At 36.7% G+C, this 23028-nt stretch overlaps 1 protein-coding gene across 1 annotated transcript in view; it reads left to right on the top strand.

The window, feature by feature from the left end:
• The window catches only part of RNGTT (RNA guanylyltransferase and 5'-phosphatase), a 521901-nt gene that overhangs the window by 230385 nt on the left and 268488 nt on the right, over window positions 1-23028 (top strand). The window lies entirely within an intron of this gene.

Genomic DNA, 23028 nt, shown 5'->3' on the forward strand with positions numbered 1-23028 from the left:
TGTCCTTTTGGCTTTGGGATATTTTCTAAGATACTTAACTTTTCCTGCCAGAATTTATCATTGATGTTGTTAGGGGCGTTCAAGACTGTTTGGACTCACAGCAACCCTAGATACAACAAAATGAAATGCTGCTCATATAGAAGGTCTTCCTCTTTTTCGTTGATTCTAAACTTTATCAGGCGTGATGTTTTTCTCCAGGTACTGGTCCCTCCTTACAACATGTTTGAAGTATATAAGAGGAAGTCTCTCCTCTTACATTTTAGGAACATCCTGGCCTTAAGTCTTCCAAGACAGATGTTTTAGTTCTTCTGGCATCCATGGTATACCCAATATTCTTTGCTAATATCACATTTCCGAGGCATCATTTCTTCTTTGGTCGTCTTTGTGGTCTAGCTTTCATATGCATATGAAGCTATTGAAAAGACAATGACTTGAGTCAGGCAAGCCTAAGTCTTCAAATTGACATATTTCTGTTTTAACACTTTAAAGAGGTCCTTTGCAGCAGATTTGCCCAATGCAGTATGCCTTCTGATTTCTTGACTGCTGCTTCCACAGGCACTGATTGTGGATCTAAGTAAAATGAAATCCTTGACAATGTCAGTCTTCTATCCATTTATCTTGATATTGCTTATTGGTCCAATGGTGGGGATTTTTTTATTTCTTTATGTTGAGGTGTAATCTGTATTGAAGGTTGATCTTCATCAGGAAGTGCTTCAAGTTATCTTCACTTTCGGTGAGTAAGGTTGTGTCATATGCCCTCAGTTTGGAAGGCCCTCAACATACAACTGGGGAAGAGCTGCCTCTTCAAGGTAGAGGTGACCTTAATGATGTAGATGGAGTTTGGGGAACTTCATTTGCTTATGCTGTATGACTCAAAATAAGAAGAAACAGCTGAAAATATCCATTAACAATCAGAACATGAAATTTACAAATATGAATGTAGGAAAATTGGAAGTTATCAAAAATGAAATGGAATGCATAAAGTTGGTTATCTTAGGCTGAACTGGACTGGTATTGGCCATTTTGAATCAGACAATCATATGATCTTACTGTGCCAGGAATGATAAATTGAAGAGGTATAGTGTCACATTCATTGCCAAAAAGAACATTTCAAGATTTATCCTGAAGTACAGTGGACACCCTATAAGGAAGTCTAGTTAACACTATTATATTATTATTGTAAAAATTTTCATACCAATCACTAAAGCCAAAGATGAGAAATTAAAGATTTTTACCAACTTTCCCACTCTGAAATTGACCAAACATGCAATCAAGATACATTGATACTTACTGGTGATTGGAATAAGAAAATTGGAAAGAAATTAGTAGCATTGGTGTTGGAAAAGAAGGCCTCGGTGATAGAAATGACACCGAAGATCACATGATAGAATTTAGCAAGACCAACGATTTATTCATTGCTAATACCTGTTTTTCAACAACATACATAGTGATTATACACGTGGACCTCTACTTAGAATACACAGGAATCACATCAACTGCATCTGTGGAAAGAGATGATTCATAGACTCTGTCATCAGTTCAAATAAGACTAGGGGGCCGACTGTGGAACAGACTATCAATTGATCATATGCAAAATTTAATTTGAGCTGTAGAAAATTAAAACAAGTCCACAAGAATGAAAATACAACCTTGGATATTTCCCACCTGAATTTAAAGACCATCCGAGGAATAGATTTGATGCATTGAACAACAATGACCACAACTAGTTGAGTTGTAGGATGACATCATACTCGAAGAAACAAAAGGTATTTAAAAAGACAGGGAAGAAAGAAAAGACCAAAATGGATGTGAGAAGAGAATCTGAACCTTTATTTTTGAATGGAGAGTAGTTAAAGTGAATGGAAGAAGTGATGAAGTAAAAGAGCTGAACAGAAGATTTTAAAGGACAGCTGGAGAGGCTAAAGTAAAGTGTTATGATGAAATGTGCAAAGACCTGGAGTTAGAAATTCAAAAGTTTAGAACATTAAAAAGTTAGAAATAAGAATATTAGGCATTTCTTAAGCTGTAAGAACTGAAGAAAAAATTCAAGCCTCTAGTTGCAACATTGAAGGATTCTTTGGGCAAAATATTGAACGATGGAGGAAGCAGCAGAAGAAGATGAAGGAAAATACTGAGTCATTGTATCAAAAAGAATTGGTCAGTGTTCAGCCATTTCAGGAGGTAGCATAAGATCAAGAAACTAAAAGCATTGAAAGCAATCCAAGCTGCACTGAAGGAGCTGACGAAAAGCTAGGCCACAGGTTATGATGGAATACCCACTGAGATGTTTCAACAAATAGATGCAGCACTAGAGACACTCACTCATTTATACCAAAAAATTTGGAAGACAGCGACTTGGTCAGCTGACTGGAAGAGGTCTGTATTTGTGCCCATTCTAAAGAAAGTTAATCCAACAGAGTGGAAATTATTGAACAATATCATTAATATCATGTGCAAATAAAATTTGGCTGAAGATAATTAAAAAATGGTTATAGCAGTACATTGATAGGGGGCTGCCAGAAATTCAAGCCAGATTTAGAGAGGACCTAGAATGAAGGCATATCATTGCTGTTGTCAGATGGATCTTGGCTGAAAGCAGAGAGGACCAGAGAGGTGTTTTCCTGTGTTTTATTGACTGTGCAAAGGCATTCAACTGTATGGGTCATTACAAATTGTGGATAACATTGAGAAGAATGGGAATTCCAGAATACTTAATTGTACTCATGAGAAACCTGTACATAGACCAAGAGGCAGTTGTTGGAATAGAACAAGGGGATACTGCATGGTTTAAATCAGGAAGGAAGTGTGTCAGGGATGTGTCCTTTCCCTGTGTTTACTCAGTATGTATGCTGTGCAGATAATTTGAAAAGCTAGACTATACGAAGAAGAATGTGGCATCAGGATTGGAGGAAGACTCATTTACAACCTGAGATATGTATATGACACAGCCTTGCAGATGAAACAGATATCAATTCATTAGCTTGAAAATTGAACTCAAAAACCTTTGGAAGGAACAACAGTCAGAGTACTTATGGTGCAATGAGTGTGTTTTGCCTTGGTTCTATGGACAAAAACAGTCTAGGAGGTTATTTTATCCCTAAACACTGAGGAGTTACCTTTGCCCTTATTCTTTGGCAAAGCTGCTTGGTGTGAAGGCTCTCTGGCTGTTTTCTGTCTGGGAGTGTTTTCTGCTTTTGCCCAGGTTGATTGACATGTTCTGGGTAAGTTGTAAACAATTGGATGGTTTGACACTTTTGCCTGGCCTGATAATTAATGAGACCTGAATTGACTTTTCATCTGCTGAGTAACTGAGGATTGGTTTAACTCTGGTATGGTGAGGGAGGCTCCTCCTTCTAACTCATGAGAATTGGGATATTTAAATAGCTAAAATGCAGAGGTTTTTTGAATCCTCCTGGTTGAGAGAGAGATGCTGGCTAGGCTAAGAGCTGGACTGGCAGAAAAGCATAGCCACATGGAAGCTGAGTGTTCTTAAATCTACTATATTGGCTGTGAAGTGGGACAGTTAGTGGTGGAGAAGCCAATGATAGATAGCTGGTGACATAGAGGTCTGAAGGCAGAGAGCTTTGACAGCAGACAGAAGATAAAAGAACTGAAAGAGCTGCTACACTGGCTGTGAGCTGGACCAGTTAGTGGTAGAGTAGCTGAAAATGACAGCGTTTTGATTACCTCTAGTGCTGCTCTAACAGGTATACCACAAGTGGGTGGCTTTAACAAACAAGGATTTATTCTCTTACGGTTTAGGAGGCTAGAAGTCCGAGTTCACAGTGCCAGCTTTAGGGACTCTACCTTGGACTTCAGCTCTGCCTTTAACTACCAGCCTACTGGAACTGGAAGCATCTCTTCACTTAGGCAGCTGCTGCTGCTGAGGCTAACAAGCCCAAGGTCAACAAGGAAAATGGCACAGTCCCAAGATTATTACACAGTGTGGCAGGCCACTGGTTCAAGTCCAGGAACAATCCTAGGATTGAGAGACAACATGGCAGTCTATTGAATGTAGACTCAGCCAAAAGCAGGTTCCAAGCTGCCAAAAAGCTCAGAGACCTTTCTTAAAGCTGTTTTCTTATATACTGGAAGCAGAGTCCATCCCTAAGGCATCTACTCAGCTGCTCTAGTAGATTTCACTATAGAGTTAATTACTAGTTTCATCATGGGGAATAACTACATCCAGCTGCCCAGCTACTCAAACCCAGACCCAGCCAAGTTGACATGCAACTTAACCACAATAAGTCCCAACAACAGAGAGGCTTGATGACAGAGAGCAGCTAAGATTGCTGGCTGTGAGCTGAGCTATTTAGTGGTAGAGAAATCGTTGGTGGAGAGCTGGGAGCAGAGAGGTCTGATGACAGAGAGGCCTGATGGCAGAAAGCAGCTAAGGGAGATGAACAAGCTGCTATACTGGCTTTGAACTGGGCCAGTTAGCTGCAGAGTGGCCAATGGGAGAGAGGCTTGACAGTAGAGTCCTGCTGGCAGAGAACAGCTAAGAAAACTGAGCAAACTGCTGCACTGAGTGTGAAATGGGCCAGTTAGTGGTGGAGAGGCCGATGGGAGTGAGACCTGACATTAGAAAGCCCTGATGGCTGAGAGATCTTATGGCAGAGAGCTGTTGTAGAGCAGCAGAGCAAATCATTGAGCAAGTCGCTACAGTGGCTATGAGCTAGGCCAGTTAGCAACAGAGAGGATGGTAGCAGAGGAACTCAGCAGCAGAGGTCCTGTTGGCAGAGAACTGTCTGAGGTTCTGATCAAGAACTATAAGAAGGAAGCAGTTTTGATCCAAGGGTTATCCTTTGGGAAAAAATGTCCTGATTAGCCAGTTATATCTTTGAATTTGTCCTGTTACTTCCAACTTCATTCTGAGCCTGAGTTGTATCCTAGTACTTCAAGTTGCATCCTATTCTGAGTTGTCTCCTGAGATGCATTCTGATAAACCACTTAAGTGAAACTTAAGTGCTCTGAGACATTGCAGCAAATTACAGAACCCAATGGGGGACAAATGAATGCTGAGGGGAGAGGAATGTCTGGTGTCAGAAAGGATGGACTGCCATAACAACTTGAAGAAGTTGGATATATGAGTTATATTTAACTTTTTTTCCTTATATGAACCCGTTTTGTGCCGACTCTTATTCATGAAAGTATTTGTTTAGTACTTCATATCAAAATTCTGCCATTATGGACAGCAAATTAAGGTTTGGGAAAGGTGAAATAGAATAGTATGTCAGAGTTATTGAAGGAGAGCAGCAGCTTCATATTGTACTCAAGCTGTGATTTGAATATGTTCTGTTATCAGTTGGTAGGCACCATCACACTGCAATGCTTAATACATGATTCCCATTCTTAAAAAAGGGATGTTTTAGCTAAATAATTTTCATTTTCTCTTGAAATCAGTCTACCACTTATTTGCCATATACACTATGTAACTTGGAAAAATCATTTGTCATTTTCTGTGGTGAACAGTCAAATTACAAATACTGTTTCAATGCATTATACTATAGGACACTATGGGAGATACACTATTTAAGCCCTTTAGTAATCTAATTAATTAATTTTTTCTTTTGGGGGAGTAAAGTAATCAATCCTAATTCATCTATTAAGTGAAAGATGTTGATTTCTCATAGTTGCAAAATGTCTGATATTAAGAATATGTCTGATATTAACTGAAAAATAGTTCCAAATCTGAAGTAAATTAAACATTGCCATAGAGTACTTTAAGTACTCTTTGCTTGCTAAATATTCATTAATCAGTAAGGGATTTAGTTAGTGATTGTATTATTTGGCTGCAGAATTGCTTTCATTCCATCATGGAATTGCTTTCTGTTTGCTTTGTTTAGCATCTTGTAGTTTCTTCTACTCACTGTTTCTCCTTCAGTGCCCTAAGATTTCACATGAATCCGTTAAATTGGTTTGTACCTCATTTCCCCATTTTCCTATTCAGTCTTCCTTTTTCCTTCCTTTCACTCTGTCTTTAATGATCATTATTTTTAGTGTCAGTATTACCACTACTAGGAGCTCTGGTAGCATAGTGCCTAAGGCATTTGACTGCTAACCAGAAGGCTGGCGGTTCAAACCCACCAGCCACAGCTCGGAAGGTTGGGCAATCTACTTCCATGGTGATACCACCTCGGAAACCCATGGAGGGAGGGGTCACTATGAGTTGGATCCGACTTGAGGGCATTGAGTTTAGTTTTGGTGTGGTTTATTATCACTACTACTACTATTACTACTACTAGTGTTATTACTACTGCACAGTTTGTTCTCACTAGGATATAGGTCATATCTAAAAATTAAAAGTAAATAGACTTCTGTAGTTTTGCTCTTATGACAGGGAATATAAGCTGAATATTGAATATTTTCTTAACCTTTCTTCATTTCTCTTCGGTGTTTTTAGTGGGGTTCTTACTTGTTTGTACATAAATTACATGCAGTGTTCTTTAACCATTTTATGTGTTAGGATGTTATGATCCTTGATTCTGTCTCTTAGTGCCTTTCTCTTCTCTCTCCTTCCTTTTTCCTTTATTTGCCGCCTTTCATTCTGTGTTAGCAGTTCTGAACATCTATATGACTTCTTGCTTTTGGTAGTTGTTAGCTTTCTTAGCCAACCTAGTTGTTGGTTCTTGGGAAATATTTTAGCTGACTGTCAGAAAAGTCTACTTTCCTTGTCAGATTATAGTCAAGTTTTGAGCGTGCATACCACATAATTCCATATTTAATTGGGTCCTAGTAACATTTTACTGCTTTCTATAGAAGTTTTAGACAGGATAAATTGTCACATTGGGTGGTAACAAGGTCGGCTACCTATTTCCTAAAAAGCCTTGAAGGGTGATAAAACCTTTAGTAAAATGTGTCATATTCCAGAATCAGATTCTGGAAAGGAGGCTTTTGAACCTGTAAAGGTTTTTAGCTTCACAGATTTAGAAACCTGACCTGGAAGCTGCTTTCTCTCACCATTTCTATTATATATTGATTATATAGTTTAGCTTTGAAGAGAACAAACAACTTAATGTGTTGTCAGCACCTTTACAATAATATTGTACGTGACATCCAAGAAGTTGTATTCTGGTGTAATTTTAATTTCTAAACTAATAAAACCACTGTTTTATGCCAGATTTAGGGAAATTGAAGAATTGACACCACAGAGAACCATATTGGTATTTTTATAATCAGCCAGGGAAAAACAACTCACTGCCATCGAGTCAATTCTGACTCATGGCAACCCCCTTTGGGTTTCTGAGGTGGTAAATCTTACAGGAGAGCTCTGGTAGCATAGTGCCTAAAGGCACTTGACTGCTAACCAGAAGGCTGGCGGTTCAAACCCACCAGCCACTCCTCGCAAGGAAGGTTGGGCAATCTACTTCCGTAGTGATACTGCCTTGGCAACCCAAGGAGGACTCACTATGAGTTGGATCCGACTTGATGACACATAACAACAACAACAAATCTTTACAGAAGTAGATTGCCCAGTCTTCCTTCCACGGAGTGGCCAGTGGGTTTGAACCATCAACCTTCTGGTTAGCAGTCTGATGCCTTAGGCATTATGCCGCAGAGCTCCTTAGCCTAGAGAATAGTAGCCAATAAACAATGGAATTATTATTTATTGGGGTGGTGGTAGTGGCCATGATGGAATTGTGCAGGAAATATAGCAAAATATTTATATGTTTTAAACTCCTTTCTAACACGTCTCTACGCTAGATGATATTTTTGTTGCATTTTATCTTTTCCTACCCAAGTTCACTTAATTTGGTTTTAGCCATCGAGTGTAATACTAGCAGTCACCCTAGAAGTGTCTTTTTTATCTTAAGAGGTGCAAAGTTATTATTCTACCTTTATTAATATTTAAGTAATACCTGCTTAGAATGGGATTGTTGACCTGTGCTGCCATGATCTTCCCAATGTTCATTGCTTGACTTTTGTGTCTGTTTTGGCAGCAGTGATATTAGTGGTGTGTCTGTAAGATCCTGTGTACTGCTGCTCAGTAGGTAGACCAACTTTGAAGTTGATGCCTGCTCTGGTGTCACCATGAGCTCAGGTAGGACAGCATGGACCTGGCATGCATGGGAAACAGACTGAGTAAAGCTTTGAAATTCCTTATTCTTACTGCCATCATCATTTTACATAAAATAATTACAAGCTGGGGTTGAACATCATTTTATAGATTTAAGAACCATTTATATTTCCTGTTCTCAGAATTAGGAGCTCTGGTGGCATAGTGCCTAAGGCATTTGACTGCTAACCAGAAGGCTAGTGTTTTCAAGAACATGTACACATCTAGTTTAATAAGAATTATATAAATGTTGATTTGCATACTTTGCTAGGTAGTTTTATATGTCTATATGTATTTCATCTGTCATTTATATTTATTTCCTGAGTATTGCCTTGTTTCTCTTTGCTTGTTTTATACAAAATATAAATTTATAATGCTTAAGTGTTTGTCTAAAACCACTAGTTCTTAAAGAAAATCTAACCACTCAACGGCACATAACAACAACAAACCATAGGTTTATTATTTAATATACAAATGATCAGTGACTTCATCGGGATTTTATTGGTTGTATCATAGTAGAAAAAAGAGAAAGGGGGGCAGGGGAAACCCTTTGAGAATTTATTGTACCTGTGCCAGAAACTTTGCCTAAATGTGAAGCTGTAAGGTTTCAGTGATTATGTCTGGTTTTTCTTTTTTTCCTCATGTAATTAAAGATACAATGGTGAAACTGCATTTTGGTTTAAAGGCAGATGCAGGGTAAATGAGGATAATTTTACATATCCTTATATTTCTGGTGCTCATTTTCCATTATCTAGTCTATTAGTATGTCATTTGTTACTAAAATTGGATATTGCCTGATGGATCTTTTCAATCTCATGCATTTACCATTTCAGAGGAGAATTTAAGAAAGTCATAGTAAAGCATAATAAGGAGATCTCTTAATTGCTTTTGTATAGTGAGTCTCAAGATTTATTGTCCCAGGAACCTTCTTGTAGGAACTCTTACTCACTGAAACATGAAGAAATCATTGTAGCTAATGCCAAATATATTTTTAAAATTCCTGTGAAAGATTTACAATTGTGATGTAGAGAAATTTCTTTGTGCTTGCTAAGCATGATAGTTAATTATTATTATTATTTTACAATTAACATTCAAGAGATACCTATTAGTAGATTCAAGAAAAAAAGAATACTGGTCTCTTAAATGATTAGAAGGTAGTTGCTTTTCCTAAATAATCTGACTGATTAATTGTTGTAAGCAGTTGTGGTTGTGAATTTATGGAGGTTATCAGGTTAACATATCACATGACTGTATTGAAATTCAGCCGAACTTTTTTTTTTTGGGAAAGTGTATCATTGCCAACAATGTGAGCCAGTGCTTTGGGATATTAATGTCTGACTTAGAATGCTTCTTAGAATTTTTAAAATGAAAGGTTGTAATTTTGTAATAACTTCTACCCTTTCCAGTTACACATAAAATTAAGTGAACCTTGTATTGATCATTGTTGAAATGATGAAGGGTACTTTGTTCCAGCACATGAGTTTATAAGTAGTTTTTATAGTATATCTTAATAATGTTAATTTTTTAAATAAATATTTACTACCCTCATCACTTTGCTGGAAGAGTAGGTATGTGACAAATGTAGACCTTCTTAAAACCCATGATTTGTTGTTGTTGTTGTTAGGTGCCATTGAGTTGGTGTTGACTGATAGCAACTCTGTGTACAACAGAATGAAACAGTACCCAGTTCTGTGCCATCTTCACGATCATCACTATGTTTGAGCCCATTGTTGCAGTCACAGTGTCAGTCCATCTCCTTGATGGTCTTCCTCTCTTTTACTGACCCTTTTTCTTTATTGTCTTAGTTCTCTAAGGCTACTATAACACAAATACCACAAATAATGGCTTTAACAAACAGATTTATTCTCTCACAGTTTAGGAGGCTGGAAGTCTGAGTGTAGAGTGCTAGTTCTAGGGGAAGACTAGGCTAGAAGTCTTGAGTTCAGAGTGCTGGCTCCAGAGGCTGAATGGAGGCCACTCAACTTTGGGCTTTAGCTCTGCCTTTTAGGCCTGCTGGAGCAAGCTGGAGGCTTCTCCTGACGCTCAGAGTTGTAGGGGCAGATAAACTCAAGATTGACAGGCAGTATAGCAGGCTGCTTGCTGCTGAGGCTGATGTATCCAAGATCACAGACAGTTGGCTCACAGGCTGTGAAGGCAATAATCCCAAGAACAGTAGGCAACACAGCAGGCCATTGATTCAAGTCCAGGAACTGGAGATACTGAATGGGCCAAACGCAGAATCCATTCCATACTTTGTGTGGAAGCAGGCCACACTCCAAAGGCAATTCTCCTTCGACTGATTAACTGCTTATAACAGATTCTACCATGGAGATCATTTTACCACATCCAATTTCATCATGGGGAGTAACTGCATCACGGCTGCCAAGCCACTCAGAATCATGGCCCAGCCAAGTTGACAGCCAAACCTTAACTACCACATTTACCAAGCAGGATCTCCTCCAGGCACTAGTTGCTCATGATAACATGTCCAAAGTACATGTTATCCTCTCTTCTAAGAAACATTCTTGACTGGACTTCTTCCAAGACAGATTTGTTTGTTCTTTGGGCTGTCCATGGCATATTTATTATCCTTTGCCAATACCATAATTCAAAGGCATCAGTTCTTCCTCTGTCTTCCTTATTCATTATCTAACTTTCACATGCATATGAGATGATTGATAAGACCATGACTTGGGTCAAATACACCTGAATCCTCAAAGTGACATCTTTGCTTTAACACTGTAAAGAGATCTTTTGTAGCAGATTTGTCCAATGCAGTATGTTGTTTGATTTCTTGACTGCTCCTTCTATGCATTGATTGTGGATCTAAGTAAAATGAAATCCTTGACAACATCAGTCTTTTCTCCATTCATCATATGTTGCTTATTGGTCCAGCTGTGAGGAGTTTTGTCTTATTTGCATTGAGTTGTAATCCATCCTGAAGGCAATAGTCTTTGATTTTCACTAGTAATTGCTTCGAGTCCTCATCATGTCAGAAAGCAAGGTTGTTAATGAGTCTTCCTCTAATCCTGATGCTGTGTTCTTCTTCTGTAGTCCAGCTTCTTGGATTATTTACTCAGCATACAGATTGAATAAGTATATTGAAAGGATACAACTCTGGCACACACCTTTCCTAACTTTAAATCATGTAATATCTCTTAGTTCTATTCCAGCTGCTACTTCTTGTTATACACGTGAGTTCCACATGAGCACAATTACGTGTTCTGAAATTCCCATTCTTCTCAATATTATCCATATTTTATCTGTGTTATGATCCACAGAGTTGAATGAGTTTGTATAGTAAAGAAACATAGGTAAACTTTGTTCTGGTATTCCACTATTTGGGTTTCACTTTCCCACCAAAACTAAAAAGTTGATGTGTAAGTTGGAGCATAGATTTTGAGACATAACTGAGAAATACAAACTTTAGGAGCAGGTAAGGAAAATCATGAGTATACATTTTTAAAGTATGATTGTATTTCTTGGTTATTGAACACACATCTAGAAATGTTTATACCTCAAGCAGAGCCATTCTTATCAAAGGTGAAATGTAGAAAATCCTTGTGTGTCATTATTTAAGGTTTGCAATAGTTTGTAAAATAATTCATTAAATTTCTAGGACAGTTTATTTTGTGATTATGTGGTTTTTTACTTCTTGGAATATTATTTTAAATAATGTGTTTACTGTCTGTAGCCGGTGTTGGTGACTTCACTGGGGACATGTGACTTTATTTGCTTGGAGTCAAATCAACTACTCTAATATGTGGCATTATCCAGTGTCTGATTAATCAGGTGTGGTTTTGTATTTATTCATGAAAATACTTTCATAAATTACTTTAGTGAAACCATTAAGCTCATAGGTTTAAGCAACCTCTCTAATGCTTAAGACTGAATACAGAGACACTAGAACAAATTAAAATCACAGGTGTGATTCTATTATATAATTGATTCTTCAGGTTTCAGTGATGAAGTTTGAGAAAGTCATCAGAGAATTTTCCTGTTCACACAGAATCAGGTTTTCTATACTTTTTGTTACCAAGTTGAAGATGCCATCAATTATAAGACCATGTGCTTATTTTATGGACCACTAGATAAGAGAGCTCTCTGCCAGTTAAAGTGTGATGTGGTATCAATTATAAGATATTTCCTGTTTTTAGAGTTGTGAAGTTGTGAAAAAATAGGGAAATGAAGTAGGATGTATACATTTTCTGACAATATAAATTTCTCCATGCTAGCTTGTAGCTTAAAATAAATATCTGGATAGATTAGACTGAGATCATAGCACAGATTTGTTTAATAGTGTTTTCAACCTGTGTGCCATCAGTCTGTTTTAGCAGGTGTTCTGGGTGCAGGGTGGGGAGGAGAATAGGGGAAAAATGAAACATAGTTTATATGAACAGATGGGATATGGCAGCGATAAATGATGTGCAGAGGAAACAGTTAGAAGTAATGGTCATAATCAGAGCAATATTGTATGATATGTGATTGCTGGAAACAATAGTGAGCTATTATAATAGTAGACCAATACATGGCACTGTACTTTGTAGTGGAAGAAACCCAGTTCCACTCTGTAACAAACTGTGGTTGTAGCCAAAACACAAAGGTAAGATTATGTATATTCAAATAAATAAATAAATATTAAAGCATACGTCAAACATATATATGTATACACACACACACACACACACAGAAATAGAAAAAATAAGCTGCATTTATTTAAAAATGATGATTTTAAATTAGGATTTTCTTATTGGGTGGTTAGGTTGTTTCAAAAAAAAATTTTTTTTCATTAATAATGTTTTGACAAGTATCTTTGTGGATAGCAGTGTAAATTCTTGAGTATTTTTTTAAGGATAAATTCTAAAAATGGAATTTTAGTATTTAATAAAAAAGAATCATGTTTGGTAAAGTCAGTGAAAACGAGAGAAACCTTCAAGGAGATGGATTGACACAGTAGCTGTGAGAGTGATCTCCGACACACTGGTGATCATGAAGATGTACATTACCTGGCAGCATTTCATGCTGTTATGTATAAGGTTACTATGAGTTGGAGCTGATTTGACAGCAGCTAACAGTGATAATCACAACAACAATCTAAAATGGCAGTCACATGCAGCTACTTAAATTCAAGTAAATTAAAGTTAAATAAGATAAAATATCTTCAGTTGCACTAGCCACAGTTCAAGTACTCAGTAGCCATATGTAGCTTATAGCCACTATAATGGAAGCTACATCATCATAGAAAGTTCAGTTTGACAGCATTGCTTTAAAGGAAAATATACATACTTTAAACATAATGCCAACAATAGAAACCATACAAGGAGTTGAAAACTTCTGTATGTTTTTTAAAAACATATAGATAAAAATAAATGAACTGAGAAAAAAAATTTGCAAAATGCCAAAATTCTTAAATGAAAAGACTTAAATGAGTCCCACTAGTTATCATACAGCATACATTGAAGGGTGCATTTATAGCTGAGGCAAAAAATTGTTAACTGATACAACATCTTATCACATATGTCATCTATTGGTTAGAAGAAAATTATAGATTCCACCTACACCCAAGGGAAAAGGATTACATACAAGAATCACTGGGAGTTATCTTAGAATTCTGTCTACCACATAGCTAGAGGTGTATATTGGCACAAAAAGTGTATTTGGCGGTATGTATTAAAGCCTAAAAATCCGTGGGTCGTGGAAATGGCTAATGTCCTCAACTGCTAACTGAAAGGTTGATAGTTAGAGTCCACCCAGAGGTGCCTTGGAAGAAAGCCCTGTCAATCTAATTCCAAAGTCGGTCATTAAAAACCCTTTGGAGCACAGTTTTACTCTGACATATACATTCAGCATGAGTTACAATTAACTTGGTGGCAACTGGTAAGGATACTCAGAAATAATTAGATATGATGCTTAACCTCATTGAAGTTATAGTTGAACAGGGGAAATTAAATATTAAATGATAAATCATCTTCCATCGGTATAGACAGAATGATTTTTAAATGACAGATAAAATAGGGTTGGGTTGTAAGGGAGAAGAAGGTTTAAGATGGATCAGCTATTATTTAGGTTCAGAGTTTGGTATAGTACATGAAGAAAACAGGCCTAAGGGTGCTGGTAATTTAAGGAGAAATTTGATTAAGAGTACAGAGTAGTTTTTTTTTTTTTAATTGGAGAAGCTGTAACTATAAGATGGTGAGACTTTGTCTCACTTATGATGGACATGTTATCAGGAGGGACCAGTCTTTGGTGAAGAACAGACATCATGCTTGGCAAAGTAGAGAATCAGCAAGAAAGCAGAATGAGATGGATTAACACAGTGGTTGCAACAGTGGGCTCAAACATGATAATAATTATGAGTATGGCACAGGACTGTTATGTTGTACATAAGGTCACTGTGAGTCAGAACTTACTTGAAAACACCTAGTACCAACCACAATACCATAACTATATTGCCACCCCTTGGGTTGATGGATGTTCAGAAAATAGCAAACTGAGAAGGACCTGGAAATGTAACTAACTTGTAGTCCCATTTGCCTGTATGAGGTGATGAAGTGAGATAACCATACTATCTTATTCCAAATGTATCTTATGAGGAGGACGAGGACACCTTGTACATTACTTTTTTTTTTTTTAAGAGTTTGTTTTACATTCAATGTTATGTGTACATTTAGTTTCACTCCCGTTTATCCTGTCCAACCCTAACCCACTCTCCTCCCCTCCCTGCCCAGTAACCCTCCACCCGTACCCCTCATAGTTATGCACTCCTGTGTGTCCTGCATTTCCTACGTGTTAATGTTGCCCCAGGAGCTCTGGTAGCATAGTGGCTAAAGCACTTGACTGCTAACCAGAAGGCTGGTGGTTCAAACCCACCAGCCACTCCTCGGAAGGAAGGTTGGGCAATCCTACTTCCGTAGTGATACTGCCTCGGAAACCCAAGGAGGGGTCGCTATGAGTCGGGGTCAACTCAACGGCACATAACAACAACAACAGCAATGTTGCTCCATGGTGCCCCATGGTCGATTGCTCCAAGGGATGCATTTCCATAGAGTATGTGGGTGCATCACCCTGGGTTGAGTGGTCTGCATATACATCTTGTTTACTATTGGGCTGAGAGCCAGCCCCTGGTAGTGAGTTTTATTCCAGGCCCACAGTGTATCCCAGGTACATAGTATTGGGGATCTCACCAGACTTGATCTGACTAGTAATTCTGGTCATTATTGTGTTTTTGGATTTTGTTCCATGTTTTTCCTCCCATTCTATCTAGAATCTCCAGATTTGATCCTTTCCTGAGTGGTTGGCATTGGTAGCTGGACACCATCTAGTTCTTCTGTGTCCTAGGGCTGACTGCTTCCAAATGGCATTGTTTTTTTGCACTCTTCTTTGCTTCTGATGATAGGAGACCATTAACTGCATCTGGATGGCTGCTTGAAAGCTTTTACGACCCTGGTCGCTACTCACCAATGTAGGATGAGGAACAAGGCTTTTATGTATTTTGTTGCACCAATTGAGTCTGGTGTTCCCCAGTGCTCTGGTCCTGAGACGATAGATCCATTCGATCTCTCTCCCACAGTGTCTGTGTGTCTGTGAGGGATCACTCTATGTCTGTCTTCTGTCATTTCTGTAAGGATTGCAGGTATTTTGTGTCATTGCTATATGTGCAAGATTAGCCTCAGTTGAATCTATCCTTGCTCTAGAGTATACTTCTGTTCACTTGCGCATTACTTTTTGCTGGCTGAAAGAAAGGGATATGTGGAGCAATATATATGTTTAGGATTCCTTTTAGGCACATCAGACCAGAGTTATTTTTGTTACACAGTTCTACCTTTGTTTTTGAATGTCTCTCTAGATCCTCTGCTGGTGTTTCATATATAGGAGTGTATTCACTAGCCACTTTTAAAGGATTGCATACAAAGCTTCAGTGCTTACCTGTATGTGAATTTTTTCAGTTTCCATATTATTGTATAGAAATAATGAGAGTGTCTCCCATGGCCCATGCTTTTCCCAGCCCCCATTTTTAACCTTTGATTCCATTCAGGAGAGAATGACATTGAAGTTTTAAGTACTGTACTGTATTATGTTTGACCTTTTCTAAACCCTGATATTGTGAATTAGTGTTTTGTTAGGATATAATTAGAATGAATTTTATTATTGATTTTAGGAGGCTCATTAAAATTTTTTTAGTGTCATTTTCAACAGAAACTTGAATGACTCACAGTTTTACATACTTAAAGAGTTAAAAATCCAGAATGGTGGTGTTAAGGATTTAAGTGCATCACTTTTCTAGTCCTAGAATATACTTTCCTTAGCCTTACCTCTGAAAACTGAGTATTTTTTATCAACTAACCCATCGCATGCTACGAATGTCTTCCCTTGGTTCTATCCATTCCTTTTCCTGGTTTCAAAGATTTTCTTTTCTTTTCTTATTCTTTTGCATGACTTTAGAATTCCTCGTCTTAGTCAAAGGACTGTGTGTGTACATGTAGTTCTTCCTAGACTGTATACAGATGTGTTTGCTGTATCAGCAGAAGAATGTGTGTCATTAGATTGAAGTAGTGTGGAGCCTTTCTGGGAGATAATGTAAAGATAGATGCATGCATGAGAAAAGAGCTTTAAATGGGATATAGAAGGTTGATGACAATACAATTAATGAAAGCAAGTATTTAAAGATGATATGTAAAACCAGTGAACCATGTAATTAAATTGATGAATGCTTAACTTTAATACAATAAATAAAATCATTGTAAAAGAGGTGTAGCATATTTTGCTGTTTTGTTCACGAAGTATTTTATACAGCACTCTAGATAGAAACTTAATTTATATTTTTCTATGACTTGAACTTCCTATTTTTGTGCTAGCTTAAAAAATGATTCAAAGAATAAGGGAAATGTTATATGCTTTTTATATTGTGGAAAACAAAGTTTGTTTCTTTGTGTCTGACTTCTGTTTTTTTTTTTTTTTTTCTGGTACTTTATTAAGCTATGGAACATGTTTGGTTTAGAGCTAAATGCCATTTGGTATCCCAGTGTGGGTTGTCTTCTTCCGGAGATAGTCAGTGTCTATAAAAGCTAAGCTAAAGGTCTCATCTGTGGTGGCTAACTGGGTCACTTTCCTCATTAACTGAGAGGGCAGCTATGGCATCATTCTACAGACTGCCAGTTCCTGAACAGCCTCTTGGCAATAATGCCCCACAGGGGAAATTATACACTTTCCAGTTGATAATTATGACTTTGAGGACAGCCTAAATTGTATCAACTAGAGAAATACAAAGTGACAAAAAACCTATTCAAACAAAGGATACATTTGGAATTAGATATATTGTTTTACAATATCCTGTTTCTCTTTGTTTGAAAATCTTCAATTTTATTTTACCAAATAAATAGGATTTCCCCTTTGTTCTCAAATTATAAATTTTTCACCTCTTCCTTGGTTTCTTTCTTTATCTGCTTTTTATCCCTTTCTTGTGACATTCAGACCTGCCAGGAAGTTTAGTTTCATTTTTAGTGCATTGCTTAGATGTTTATGTCTGAATATCCATTCTATTATTGTATTCCTTCCAAAAATACTTAGTATTTTTTCAAACAAGAGGTCGTAGTCTCTACCCATGAAAAAAATACTCACCTATGTCTTTGCATGAGCAAAGATTTAATTGTGTCAGTGTATATAAACCCTTTGGAAAACTTGAGTGTTCCGATGTATTAGATTATAGACATGTTCAGGAGAGGTTGTCTAGAAATAAAAGAACTTTAAAACCTTGCAGAGGAAGCTTGAAGTATAGGTAATGAGAAACATTCAAAGATCTTTCGATGTGGCCATGAAACATGACAAATTGTGAAAATCAATTTTAGCAGTAGTGGAGAGAAATTGTGTGGAGAAAGACCTTAACATAGAACTAAGAAGACCAGCTAGGACACTGTTGCTTTGTCCCCTCTGGAGATAATGAAGGTAATAAGGGATATTTTGTGAGAAAGTTATTAACTATGAGAGATTATTTTAGTTTTTTTTTAAGTACACCTTTCATGATCTATACATAAGTCAAATTAATGACTTTTAAACTTAGGCTTTTTATGTTTTCATTTTTTTTTTACATAACTTCTTGGGTTAATAAATTCCATATGTTTACTGCCTAATTTGTAAGTATTGGTTTATTTTTTATCGATCCTACTGCTGTTATCATTTTTTATTTGTTTAGCACATATCTTAAAATGAGAGCTCACTGTGTGCCAGATTGCTGTAACAGCTTTTGAAGATAAATGATAATACGATGAGATTCCTGACCTAGAAAAATCCACAGCTCAATATGGCAGTTAGACAATTGAAATGAAAATTCCTGTGTTGGAGGCAAGCACAGGGCACTATGAGAGTACATATAACCTAGACTGGAGAATGTGACACCCTTAGAATAGTAATTAAGAACATGTACTCTGAAGCCAGAATTTATTTGGATTTCTAGTTCCCTGCTGTGTTACTCTGAGCAAGTTCTTAACTTTACCTTTGAAATGGAGATAGCAAGAGTCTACATCATATGATTGTGATGAGACTAAAATGACTTAATATGTGTAAAATGCCTAGAACAGTACCTGTCATATAGTGTTATATGTGTTCCCTCTTCCTTCTCCTCCTACTGTTCTTCTCATCATTGTTTTTGTTTATAATACTTAGTAAACATTTGAATCAATCTGTGAATGAATAGATAAAAATATAATTACTTTCCTATTCCTTTAAAAGTCTTAAACATCTCTATTAAAAGGACTTAATATAAAATGAGCATTTTATGTGTATTTAGGTCCATATTAACCAGAAGTCTAAACCAGTGGGCCTCATAAAGTTTAAGCTCATATAGTACTTAAAGCATTTAATTTGATGATTTATAGTAGTTTATAGATAATAAGCTTATAGATAATAAGCTATTATATTGAGTTGGTCATAGTTCTCACTGTTGTTGTTATGTGCCATTGAGTCGGCCCGACTCATAGTGACCCCTCCTTGGGTTTCCGAGGCGATACCACTACGGAAGTAGGTTGCCCAACCTTCCTTCCAAGGAGTGGCTGGTGGGTTTGAACCACCAGCCTTCTGGTTAGCAGTCAAGTGCCTTAGGCACTATGCTACCAGAGCTCCTATAGTTCTCACTAGTCTCTGTTAACTTATAGCCAATCCAGTTCAGCTTTGTGGCCTGGCATCTCTAGGCAGTTGAATTTCAGATCCCCATTCTAGACCCTGCTACTGATTCTTCCCAGATAGAGCCTATAACTAAATATCAAACACTTAATAGAATGGTTGTCAATTATTAGCACTAAATGCATGTTTGTTGAATGAATGATGATTAAGTGATCACATTAAAAAGAAAAGAATTGGAAATTTGGCAAAAAACAAAAACAAAAACAAAAACAACCTTCCTTGTGCCATTAGAGTGAGTAAACTACTTTGTAGACTTGTGAGGGATTTTTTTTTTTAATGGAACTAACAACCACCAAAAGTAATAAACTGTACTTCTTAGAGAAATTCTGATTTTAGATTTTTCTAACTTCTATGATGGGAATCCTCAGAATTATTATTCCTGTTCTTAATTGCAGTAACATGGATTAGTGAAAGAGCCAATGATAACATTCCAAAAGATAATATAGATTTTGATTAGTTAACTTTAATGATGCAGTTGATTAGGTACAATTGGTGTGTAATGGGAATCAAATTATTTTTTAAGAAGGTAATGATGTTGACTTTGTGATGTGGAATGATTTTGTACTGATGATAGGAATATTTAGGGTACAGAACCATTACATAATTTTAACTTGAATTAGAAGCTGGACTTTGGGTGAGTGCAAATTTCCATTTTTGTGGGGGAATGGTAAAAGTAAACTTTGGATTTTAAGGGAGTTATACAAGAACGTAAAATAAGTCAGCAGATATAAGCCACTGTATTGAATATTCTCAGTCAATCAGTTGAGGCTTTTTGGGAATATCTGCTCAGCAATTATCTGATGGGACTAGAATAGACCAGAACAGAAAAGTTGAGACAGTTTATTCTTTTCTCATTTAACTATTTCCTCGGTGCATTTTTTTCTATACTATAATGAATAGATAATGCCAGTTTGCATTTCCAGTGACATTGCAAATTCATTTTCTTCTCTACTTTGGTCTTAAACTATCATTTTGCTTACTATTTCTATGAGGATCCTTTTTTATGCTTGTGATTTTACAGTTTCAATTTTTTCCCCTCATTTCTAATTTCAGGCCCTTTTGCATTATCTTTCTCTGCTCATGCATTTATAATGATTTGGTTTCCAGTTACTCCTTTGTTCATAGGCATATAAAATAATCAATTCGGAGTCAGTCATCTGATAAAACCTTTGTCAGTTCCACCAATCTTGGTCCATGGAAAGTTACATACCTTCTGTAGGACATTTCAGATCAAGTGATGAGATTATGTTCATAACTAAGCAAATTTAAATTTTGTAAGAAAAACCTTAAGAAACACTATCATGCTTCATTAAAACTATTAGATATTATATCTACAGTTTTACCTTTTAACCAGTTGTCCTGTTATTTAACTGGAAGAAAAATAATCAAGATAATTGTAATTCTGAAAAGGAATGTATCTTAGTGGGGATAATTCACCACATATTTCACTAGGTTCTGCCCTTAATTATCCCCAAATTAAGGTATCTGTTTCTTTAATTTGTCAGAAAGGTTTTAAAAATATTTTGGGTAATTTAGGGAGAACTTTGTTTCTGAAGAAAGATTGACAGGGAGAAATAACTAATTACATCACTGCGTTTAAATATCTTTTCCACCGACTGACCTTGAGTTGATTATGACTCATAGTGACACTGTAGGATGGAATAGAACCCCTCCATAGGGTTTCTAAGGCTATAAATGTTTATAGAAGTAGGCTGCCTTATCTTTTTCCTGTGGAATGGCTGATGGGTTCGAACCTGACCTTTTGGTTAGTAGCCAGATGTTTTTACCGCTGCACCACCAGAGTGCCTTTAAATACTTTTGTTGTTGTTGTTGTTATGTGCCATCGAGTTGGACCTGGCTCATAGCGACCCCTATTTGGGTTTCCGAGACAGTATCATTATGGAAGTAGATTGCCCAGCGTTCCTTCTGAGGAGTGGCTGGTGGGTTTGAACCGCCAGCCTCCTGGTTAGCAGTCAAGTGCCTTAGGCACTATGCTACCAGAGCTCCTGACTTAAAATATAGAAGAGGAGAAAATGAAACAATCATTTAAAATGATAGGACATTATGTTTTGGAATATAATATCAGAGACAAAAGAATACTAAAATGAGTTCTAAAATTACACCTGATATTGAAAATATTAAAATAAAACTTAAGCCATTATATTTTAACTAAGTATATTAGACTTCTTTTGTCTTCTTGGTAACTCTTTCCTTGGAGATGATGCCTGCCTTAAACTCTTCTTAGGGCTGCTGTCATCCTTGCTGAAATACAACTTTTTTATTTTTGGTTTGACCTGTTCAAAGCCCTGGCCTCTCCATTTCCTTGAGATTTTCATCTTAATGACTTTTTTCTTTAGTTACGTTCACTTTGACAATTTATTCCTGGCTATTATGCCTAACCTTAACTTTTAACTTCAGATAACACTGCTTTCTAACTATAACCTCTGTCTTTAAAAACTGACAAGACACTTCATCAATACATTTTATGAACTTTTTTTCCAACCACTGAGCTGTGGTCATGGTCTTTCAATGAGGTCTATATCTGATAGCATTAGGGGGAAAGTTCTTCTTCATTGAGTGTACTGCTCAGCCCAAGTGTCTCCTTCTTATATATGAGATTCTTAAATTCTTTAGTTATCTTTACTTTTTAATAGCCAAACCTTAGTACTTCAGTATCTCCTTATAATTAATAATTCTTTATATAGTAAAATCTGTGAAAGGTAGAAACCTGTGTAAGGTGAAAACCTGTCATAGAAGGAAAACTCCATTATTTTCCACAGAATAATTGATAGAAAAGTGTTGCTGCTTGTCAGCAACAAGCAATTCATGTCCTTGTCTTTTCTGACTTCTGGAGGCTGCTTGCATTCTTTGACTTGTGGCCCCATATCACATTACCCTTTTCTTCTGTTGTCACATCTTTGTGAAGGCGAGAAGAATTGTGGCCCTTCTACAACTCTCTTTTAAGATCATTGTGATTACATTGTACACTCCTGAGGAACCCAGTATAATCTTCCCATATCAAGATTCTTAACTTAATCACACCTACAATCTTTCTTTTGCTGTCTTAGGTTCCTGGGATGGGGATTAGGACATCTTCAGTGGTCTGTTACTCAGCTTACCACATACCCTGACTGACACAATAAAGTAAAAAAAAAAAAACAAAAAAAAAAGCATAATACATAAAGCACATTTGATCAGTGCATTTTAACCACTGTTTAAAAATTTTTCTTTGGATTCTGAAGTACTGAGTACTTTCTGAGTACCGCTTTAGTTGCATGTCTTATGTTTTATAATGCTGTGTTTTTGTTTTCATTTCTAATTTCCCATATGATTTTTTATTTTAATTAATGTTTATTCAGAAGTCTGTTATTTAATTTCCACGTTTGTGAATTTCCTAAGTTTTCTTTTGATTCTCTTGTTCTTTTATTTTTTTCTTTATATACGGATAATTCACATTCTGATTTTGTGAATTTGTGTTTTTTCCCTGTTCTTGGAATTGGTATAACTTGCAGATTATATTGTTTTGGCTGATTTTTTCCCCCTATTTATTTATTTATTTATTGTAATTTGGGTGAAAATTTACAGAGCAAATTCACTTTCCATACAGCAGTCCACATATACTTTGTCTTATGACATTGACTACAATTTGCTCCAGTGCCAACACCTCCCTTCCCACTTCCTCCCGATAGTTATCTCTTCCCTGTGTCCATCTTTCTGTGTACTCCTGCCCCCTGAACTGTCTCCCTGTGCATAAACAGCCTTTTTTTACCCCCATGATTGTTCTTTCCAAGGAGTAT

Source organism: Orycteropus afer, unplaced genomic scaffold (assembly GCF_000298275.1).
Source record: "Orycteropus afer afer isolate SDZICR_OR568_19922 unplaced genomic scaffold, OryAfe1.0 scaffold00011, whole genome shotgun sequence".
NCBI classification, from domain to species: domain Eukaryota; kingdom Metazoa; phylum Chordata; class Mammalia; order Tubulidentata; family Orycteropodidae; genus Orycteropus; species Orycteropus afer.